This window comes from Oncorhynchus keta, chromosome 30 (genome assembly GCF_023373465.1).
Source record: "Oncorhynchus keta strain PuntledgeMale-10-30-2019 chromosome 30, Oket_V2, whole genome shotgun sequence".
NCBI lineage: Eukaryota > Metazoa > Chordata > Actinopteri > Salmoniformes > Salmonidae > Oncorhynchus > Oncorhynchus keta.
In genome coordinates this window covers 6,735,122-6,742,645 of record NC_068450.1, presented here as the reverse complement: position 1 = coordinate 6,742,645, position 7,524 = coordinate 6,735,122, and the positions used below count along the sequence as shown (strand labels likewise).

Here is a 7,524-nt window from a genome sequence, read left to right as displayed (position 1 = left end):
CTCTGGCCCTCATCTCTCCTCATCTCCTAACCTTCCTCTGGCCCTCATCTCTGGCCCCCTAACCTTCCCTCTCTGGCCCTCATCTCCCAACCTTCCCTCTCTGGCCCTCATCTCCTAACCTTCCATTCTCTGGCCCTCATCTCCTAACCTTCCCTCTCTGGCCCTCATCTCCTAACCTTCCCTCTCTGGCCCTCATCTCCTAACCTTCCCTCTCTGGCCCTCATCTCCTAACCTTCCCCTCTGGCCCTCATCTCCTAACCTTCCCTCTCTGGCCCTCATCTCCTAACCTTCCCCTCTCTGGCCCTCATCTCCCAACCTTCCCTCTGGCCCTCTCTGGCCCTCATCTCCTAACCTTCCCCTCTGGCCCTCATCTCCCAACCTTCCTCTCTGGCCCTCATCTCCTAACCTTCCCTCTCTGGCCCTCATCTCCTAACCTTCCCTCTCTGGCCCTCATCTCCTAACCTTCCCTCTCTGGCCCTGGTCTCCTAACCTTCACTCTCTGGCCCTCATCTCCTAACCTTCCCTCTCTGGCCCTGGTCTCCTAACCTTCACTCTCTGGCCCTGGTCTCCTAACCTTCCTTCTCTGGCCCTCATCTCCTAACCTTCCCTCTCTGCCACTCATCTCCTAACCTTCCCTCTCTTGCCCTCATCTCCTAACCTTCCCTCTCTGGCCCTCATCTCCTAACCTTCCCTCTCTGGCCCTGGTCTCCTAACCTTCCCTCTCTGGCCCTCATCTCCTAACCTTCCCTCTCTGGCCCTGGCCTCCTAACCTTCCCTCTCTGGCCCTCATCTCCTAACATTCGATCTCTGGCCTTGTCTCCCCTCCAGCGTGGTGGCCTTCAGGAAATCCAATAAGATCGGTTTCTTCATCAAGGTGGTCCCTCAGCGTGAGGAGGACGGGGATGTCACGGTGTCCTTTAAGATCCGCCACGACTTCCGGAATTTGGCGGCTCCCATAAGGCCGAGCGAGGAGGACGATGCCCCAACCGAGGCAATATGGCTCTCACACCACGTAGAGCTCAGCCTGGGGCCGCTCGTAGCGTGAAGTTAAACACACTGAATACACACACACACACGTTAACAGAAACACAAAATACATATATACACTGAGTGTACAAAACATTAAGAACACCTGTGCTTTCCGTGACAGACTCACAAGGTGAACCCAGGTGAAAACGATGATCCCTTACTGACGTCACCTGATAACTCCACTTCAATCAGTGAAGATGAAGGGGAGGAGACGGGTTAAAGGAGGAATTGTAAGACTTGAGAGAATTTAAGACATGGATTGTGTATGTGTGTCTTTTCAGCGGGTGAATCGGCAAGACAAAAGATTTAAGTGCCTTTTTGACAGGGTATGTTAGTCGGTGACAGGCGCACCAGTTTGAGTCAAGAACTGCAACGCTGCTGGGTTTTTCCACGCTCGACAGTTTCCCGTGTGTATCAAGAAGGGTCCGACACCCAATGAACATCCAGCCAACTTGACACAACTGTGAGAATGGAGTTAACTTTGGAGTTCATGACCTGACGAATTGAGGCTGTTCTGAGGGGTAAGATGCACCTCAGGTTCCTAATGTTTGGTATGCTCATTATATATAGTAGAGCAGTGTTGAGAGAACACACCTGACAGACAAACACACACACGCCGTACATACATTGGATCACATATCTCTCACACACACACACACACACACACATACTCGACAAGCAACACTTCTCTGTACCACCAAGCAGTTCCAGAGACCCATTCCTTCTTCAAGCTTCAACTTAGGCACTATCTTCATCATCCTCCTCCGAAGGATGAAGAGTATTTACCTGCATGCCATGCCAGGCTACATCTACCTGCTAATAAATGTCTCTTAGATGATGTCATTACTGTTTCTCCTCTCTGGGTTGAAGGTAGGATGAGACTGTCATTACTGTTTCTCCTCTCTGGGTTGAAGGTAGGGTGAGACTGTCATTACTGTTTCTCCTCTCTGGGTTGAAGGTAGGGTGAGACTGTCATTACTGTTTCTCCTCTCTGGGTTGAAGGTAGGGTGAGACTGTCATTACTGTTTCTCCTCTCTGGGTTGAAGGTAGGGTGAGACTGTCATTACTGTTTCTCCTCTCTGGGTTGAAGGTAGGGTGAGACTGTCATTACTGTTTCTTCTCTCTGGGTTGAAGGTAGGTTGAGACTGTCATTACTGTTTCTCCTCTCTGGGTTGAAGGTAGGATGAGACTGTCATTACTGTTTCTCCTCTCTGGGTTGAAGGTAGGGTGAGACTGTCATTACTGTTTCTCCTCTCTGGGTTGAAGGTAGGATGAGACTCATTACTGTTTCTCCTCTCTGGGTTGAAGGTAGGGTGAGACTGTCATTACTGTTTCTCCTCTCTGGGTTGAAGGTAGGGTGAGACTGTCATTACTGTTTCTCCTCTCTGGGTTGAAGGTAGGATCAGACTGTCATTACTGTTTCTCCTCTCTGGGTTGAAGGTAGGATGAGACTGTCATTACTGTTTCTCCTCTCTGGGTTGAAGGTAGGATGAGACTGTCATTACTGTTTCTCTCTGGGTTGAAGGTAGGGTGAGACTGTCATTACTGTTTCTCTCTGGGTTGAAGGTAGGGTGAGACTGTCATTACTGTTTCTCTCTGGGTTGAAGGTAGGATGAGACTGTCATTACTGTTTCTGGGTTGAAGGTAGGATGAGACTGTCATTACTGTTTCTCCTCTCTGGGTTGAAGGTAGGATGAGACTGTCATTACTGTTTCTTCTCTCTGGGTTGAAGGTAGGATGAGACTGTCATTACTGTTTCTCCTCTCTGGGTTGAAGGTAGGATGAGACTGTCATTACTGTTTCTCTCTCTGGGTTGAAGGTAGGTGAGACTGTCATTACTGTTTCTCCTCTCTGGGTTGAAGTTAGGTGAGACTGTCATTACTGTTTCTCTCTGGGTTGAAGGTAGGGTGAGACTGTCATTACTGTTTCTCCTCTCTGGGTTGAAGGTAGGGTGAGATTCTCTCTGGGTTGAAGGTAGGATGAGACTGTCATTACTGTTTCTCCTCTCTGGGTTGAAGGTAGGATGAGACTGTCATTACTGTTTCTCCTCTCTGGGTTGAAGGTAGGGTGAGACTGTCATTACTGTTTCTCCTCTCTGGGTTGAAGGTAGGGTGAGAAGGTTGAAGGTAGGGTGAGACTGTCATTACTGTTTCTCCTCTCTGGGTTGAAGGTAGGATGAGACTGTCATTACTGTTTCTCCTCTCTGGGTTGAAGGTAGGATGAGACTGTCATTACTGTTTCTCCTCTCTGGGTTGAAGGTAGGGTGAGACTGTCATTACTGTTTCTTCTCTCTGGGTTGAAGGTAGGATGAGACTGTCATTACTGTTTCTCCTCTCTGGGTTGAAGGTAGGATGAGACTGTCATTACTGTTTCTCCTCTCTGGGTTGAAGGTAGGGTGAGACTAAGGAGTTGGGAGTTATTTTTGCTGTTGTCTTCAGTACTGAAGTCAGTCAGTTCTATTAGCAGTATAGAATTAGTGAGACCTGTAGACGTGTCTTTGTCTGAGGTAAGATACATTCCCTAAAATCACTATCGATCAATCGTACATTTTCATAAAATGTAAAGTGTATTATATATATTCATTGGATGGTTTCTGCTGAAGATCTGACCAACAGTGGCTGGTTGCTGTTTATTGTGGTTCACTGGTACTCATTTTAATTTGTTGTCTCTGTGTGAAGTCTGGAAGGAATTCCTCGGGTTTTGTTAGTCTTACAACACGGTTAACCTGTTACTGGCTAATAAAATAATGTCAGAAAAACACCTTGTGTTTGAATGTGTTATTGGAGAGGTATCGAAGGCACCAGGGCTCAACCCCCCCACAACGAGAGACCAGGACCAGCCAACCAACCAAAAAATCACAACTCTCGCTCACAATTTAAAAACGTGATACTTTATTTCTCCTATTTGAGTTAAAATCATTACTTTTTTGGCCGTCAATGGCCTTTAACAGAAGTATTCTATTGTGTTTTTACCTTTTGATTCGTACATTTTATTGTTTTTCTTCCAAGAAACTAGTCTTATCAATTTGCCTGTGTCATTTAGTGCATGTAGACAATGCCACCACAAGGTGGAGCTGTTTTTTAAATTGTATTTATTTTATTTTTTTATGGTGTAACGGCATGCTGCATCCTGTAGGTGGCAGCCTCGAGTCACTGTCGACAGTGACTGGTGTGCTAACAGTGTAACAGGTATATCAACTGTGACTGTTTTGACATTAGAGGGACAGTTGTCTCGGGGGTAAAGTGGGGACTCCAGTTTCCCTTTTCACCTCATTTTTGACACCTGATTGACTTCACAAAAGACTCAAGTCAAATTAGGTGGTGGTGGTGGTATGGTATGGCACAAGTGGGAGGGGGTCTCTATTGCTCCTCTGTTGTGTGTCTTTCAGAGGGGTTTGGGTTAAAAGCAGAAGTCACATTTTCAGGTTGGACCTTGTGTGCGTTTGACTAAAATAGTGACCTTGTAACCCTTTATTTTTGAAGCAAAGAGGGAGGTCGATGACATAACAGATTCCCATCAGATAAACTCCTTGAATGTCCTACTCTAAGTTTGCAGTTGTCTCTAAAAAAAATAACACTATATTATATATATTTTTTTTTGTGTGTGTAATTCATTTATATTTGGAATATTGCTTTTTTTTAAGGATGTTTTAAGTGAAAGGAACAATTTTATATTTTGAGTCATTTAGCAGGTTCTCTATATTCAGAGCAATTAGGGTTTAGTGCCTTGCTCAAGATCACATTAACAGATTTTTCACTTTGTTGGCTCGGGGATCCTAACCGGTAACTATTTGGTTACTGGCCCATCACTAGGCAACCTGCCAACCAATGTAGGTATCCTCCACGATATAAGTATCCATTCTCTCTCGCTTCTCAAAAAATAAACTGAAAATATTATGATTACAAGTCTTCTTAGGAGAAAATAGTCCCCACAGAGAGATTAAACATGAATCATTACCGAAAAAGGAATTGAGGTCGGTGCTGTTTGTAAGTGGAACACACTTTACGCTTTTGTGGGAAAAGACACTGTGGAGGAGGAGATGTTGCTTCACTAGGAGATAAACATCCAACTAACACACACACACACACACACACACACACAGAGAGGGAGAGCTGCTGATGATAGAGGCCGTTGTATCCCTACTGTAAATAATAACGATCTCGCATCTGGTAGGGTAAATGTTCTGTAAACTAATTTCAGTAAATGGAGCCAGACCGAGCCAGGAAGGCAGGCAGGTTAACATGTGGGTGGCTGAGCTGTGTGGTAGTTGTGTTTTTTTAAGACTCAGTAGTTAAACTACTATATTATACGACTACTGTTACTGTTCTGATACTATAGAACTACTTAAAGGCTGTGTGGAATAGTGATCTGTCAACATCCGGCAAACGTCAGTCAACAGACTACAGAGAGACATGAGAAAACCCCAGGGACGACTGCTAACCCAAAACAGGAAGCTGAATGTTGTGGGTGTGACCCAAATGGCACCCTATTCCCTTTACGGGGCACTACTGTTGACCAGGGCCAATAGGGACACACCTGTGGCTGAGCCTGAATCCTATCAACAGATCCTCTTGACCAGAGCTTTAAGACATTCCTCTACATGTTCCTTTCCACATCATTCCCCTTTTTACTCAGTCAACCCCTGACACCTCTCTTCCTTTCCAACTCTTCTCCTCTGTCCTTCTGTCCATCTCCCCTCCTTCCTCTCTCCAACCTTTCCACTAAGGGGCATCTAGACTCCCCAGACAGCCATACTGCAGTATATTAACAGACACTTGAGCCCTGGGGGCTCCAAAATGGCTCCCCAGTGGCGTCTCCTCTCTGTGGCACTGGCCAGAGCTGTATCTGATGTTACAGTTGTAGAGGGTAAGGGTGAGGGGGGCATCGAGGGCGAGGGCTGAAGCGTGGGGCGGGGTCAGAGTTCCTTTTCACTCCAAGGTCCAAAGTCAACATTGGAAATAGAGGGGAAAAGAGGCAGAGAAAGAAAGGATGACAGAGAAAGCGAGAGAGAAAAAGGTTGATTTATTCCAGAGGTTTCTCAGGTTGGGCCAGGTTCTAGTCAGAACAGGAGACCCTGAGGACTGTCTGTATCCCTCCATCCATCTGACCCAGACATCATCTATTACCTGTAATTAGCCTGGTGATGGTCCGCTGAGCAGAGAACGATGGGTGGTGATTAATCAGACCCCCCCCCCCCTCCTCCTCCTCCTCCTCTCTGGTTGGTTGGCCCCGGAGGTAAGGTGATGTATCAGACCCCCCTCCTCTCTGGTTGGTTGGCCCCGGAGGTAAGGTGATGTATCAGACCCCCTCCTCCTCTCTGGTTGGTTGGCCCCGGAGGTAAGGTGATGTATCAGACCCTCCTCCTCCTCTCTGGTTGGTTGGCCCCGGAGGTAAGGTGATGTATCAGACCCTCCTCCTCCTCTCTGGTTGGTTGGCCCCGGAGGTAAGGTGATGTATCAGACCCTCCTCCTCCTCTCTGGTTGGTTGGCCCCGGAGGTAAGGTGATGTATCAGACCCCCCTCCTCCTCTCTGGTTGGTTGGCCCCGGAGGTAAGGTGATGTATCAGACCCCCTCCTCCTCTCTGGTTGGTTGGTCCCGGAGGTAAGGTGATGTATCAGACCCCCTCCTCCTCTCTGGTTGGTTGGCCCCGGAGGTGAGGTGAGGTAAGGTGATGTATCAGACCCCCCTCCTCCTCTCTGGTTGGTTGGCCCCGGAGGTAAGGTGATGTATCAGACCCTCCTCCTCCTCTCTGGTTGGTTGGCCCCGGAGGTAAGGTGATGTATCAGACCCCCCTCCTCCTCTCTGGTTGGTTGGTCCCGGAGGTAAGGTGATGTATCAGACCCTCCTCCTCCTCTCTGGTTGGTTGGCCCCGGAGGTAAGGTGATGTATCAGACCCCCCTCCTCCTCTCTGGTTGGTTGGCCCCGGAGGTAAGGTGATGTATCAGACCCCCCTCCTCCTCTCTGGTTGGTTGGCCCCGGAGGTAAGGTGATGTATCAGACCCCCCTCCTCCTCTCTGGTTGGTTGGCAGGGGCAGGGTAGCCTAGTGGTTAGAGTGTAGAGGTGGCAGGGTAGCCTAGTGGTTAGAGTGTAGAGGTGGCAGGGTAGCCTAGTGGTTAGAGTGTAGAGGTGGCAGGGTAGCCTAGTGGTTAGAGTGTAGAGGTGGCAGGGTAGCCTAGTGGTTAGAGTGTAGAGGTGGCAGGGTAGCCTAGTGGTTAGAGTGTAGGGGCGGCAGGTAGCCTAGTGGTTAGAGTGTATAGGTGGCAGGGTAGCCTAGTGGTTAGAGTGTAGAGGTGGCAGGGTAGCCTAGTGGTTAGAGTGTAGAGGTGGCAGGGTAGCCTAGTGGTTAGAGTGTAGAGGTGGCAGGGTAGCCTAGTGGTTAGAGTGTAGAGGTGGCAGGTAGCCTAGTGGTTAGAGTGTAGAGGTGGCAGGGTAGCCTAGTGGTTAGAGTGTAGAGGTGGCAGGGTAGCCTAGTGGTTAGAGTGTAGAGGTGGCAG

At 48.3% G+C, this 7,524-nt stretch overlaps 2 long non-coding RNA genes and 1 pseudogene across 3 annotated transcripts in view; 2 read left to right on the top strand and 1 right to left on the bottom strand.

Moving 5' to 3' along the window:
• The window catches only part of LOC127913849 (uncharacterized), a 1,800-nt gene extending 1,701 nt beyond the window's left edge, over positions 1 to 99 (bottom strand). The window contains exon 1 of the long non-coding RNA XR_008086970.1: positions 64 to 99. This is a non-coding gene — a long non-coding RNA (uncharacterized LOC127913849). The remainder of the gene's footprint in view (positions 1 to 63) is intronic.
• Positions 1 to 1,626, top strand: part of LOC118379483 (dynactin subunit 4-like) — a 43,523-nt pseudogene extending 41,897 nt beyond the window's left edge.
• Positions 1,627 to 2,590: 964 nt separating this feature from the next.
• Positions 2,591 to 3,789, top strand: LOC118380760 (uncharacterized). Of its 2 annotated transcripts, XR_008086968.1 has the most exons (4): positions 2,591 to 2,600; positions 2,853 to 2,895; positions 2,936 to 2,975; positions 3,156 to 3,789. It is a non-coding gene; the product is annotated as an uncharacterized LOC118380760 (long non-coding RNA). The 2 variants fall into 2 exon arrangements; XR_008086967.1 differs by lacking the exon at positions 2,936 to 2,975 and having other exon boundaries at positions 3,160 to 3,789.
• The last annotated feature ends 3,735 nt before the right edge of the window (positions 3,790 to 7,524 follow it).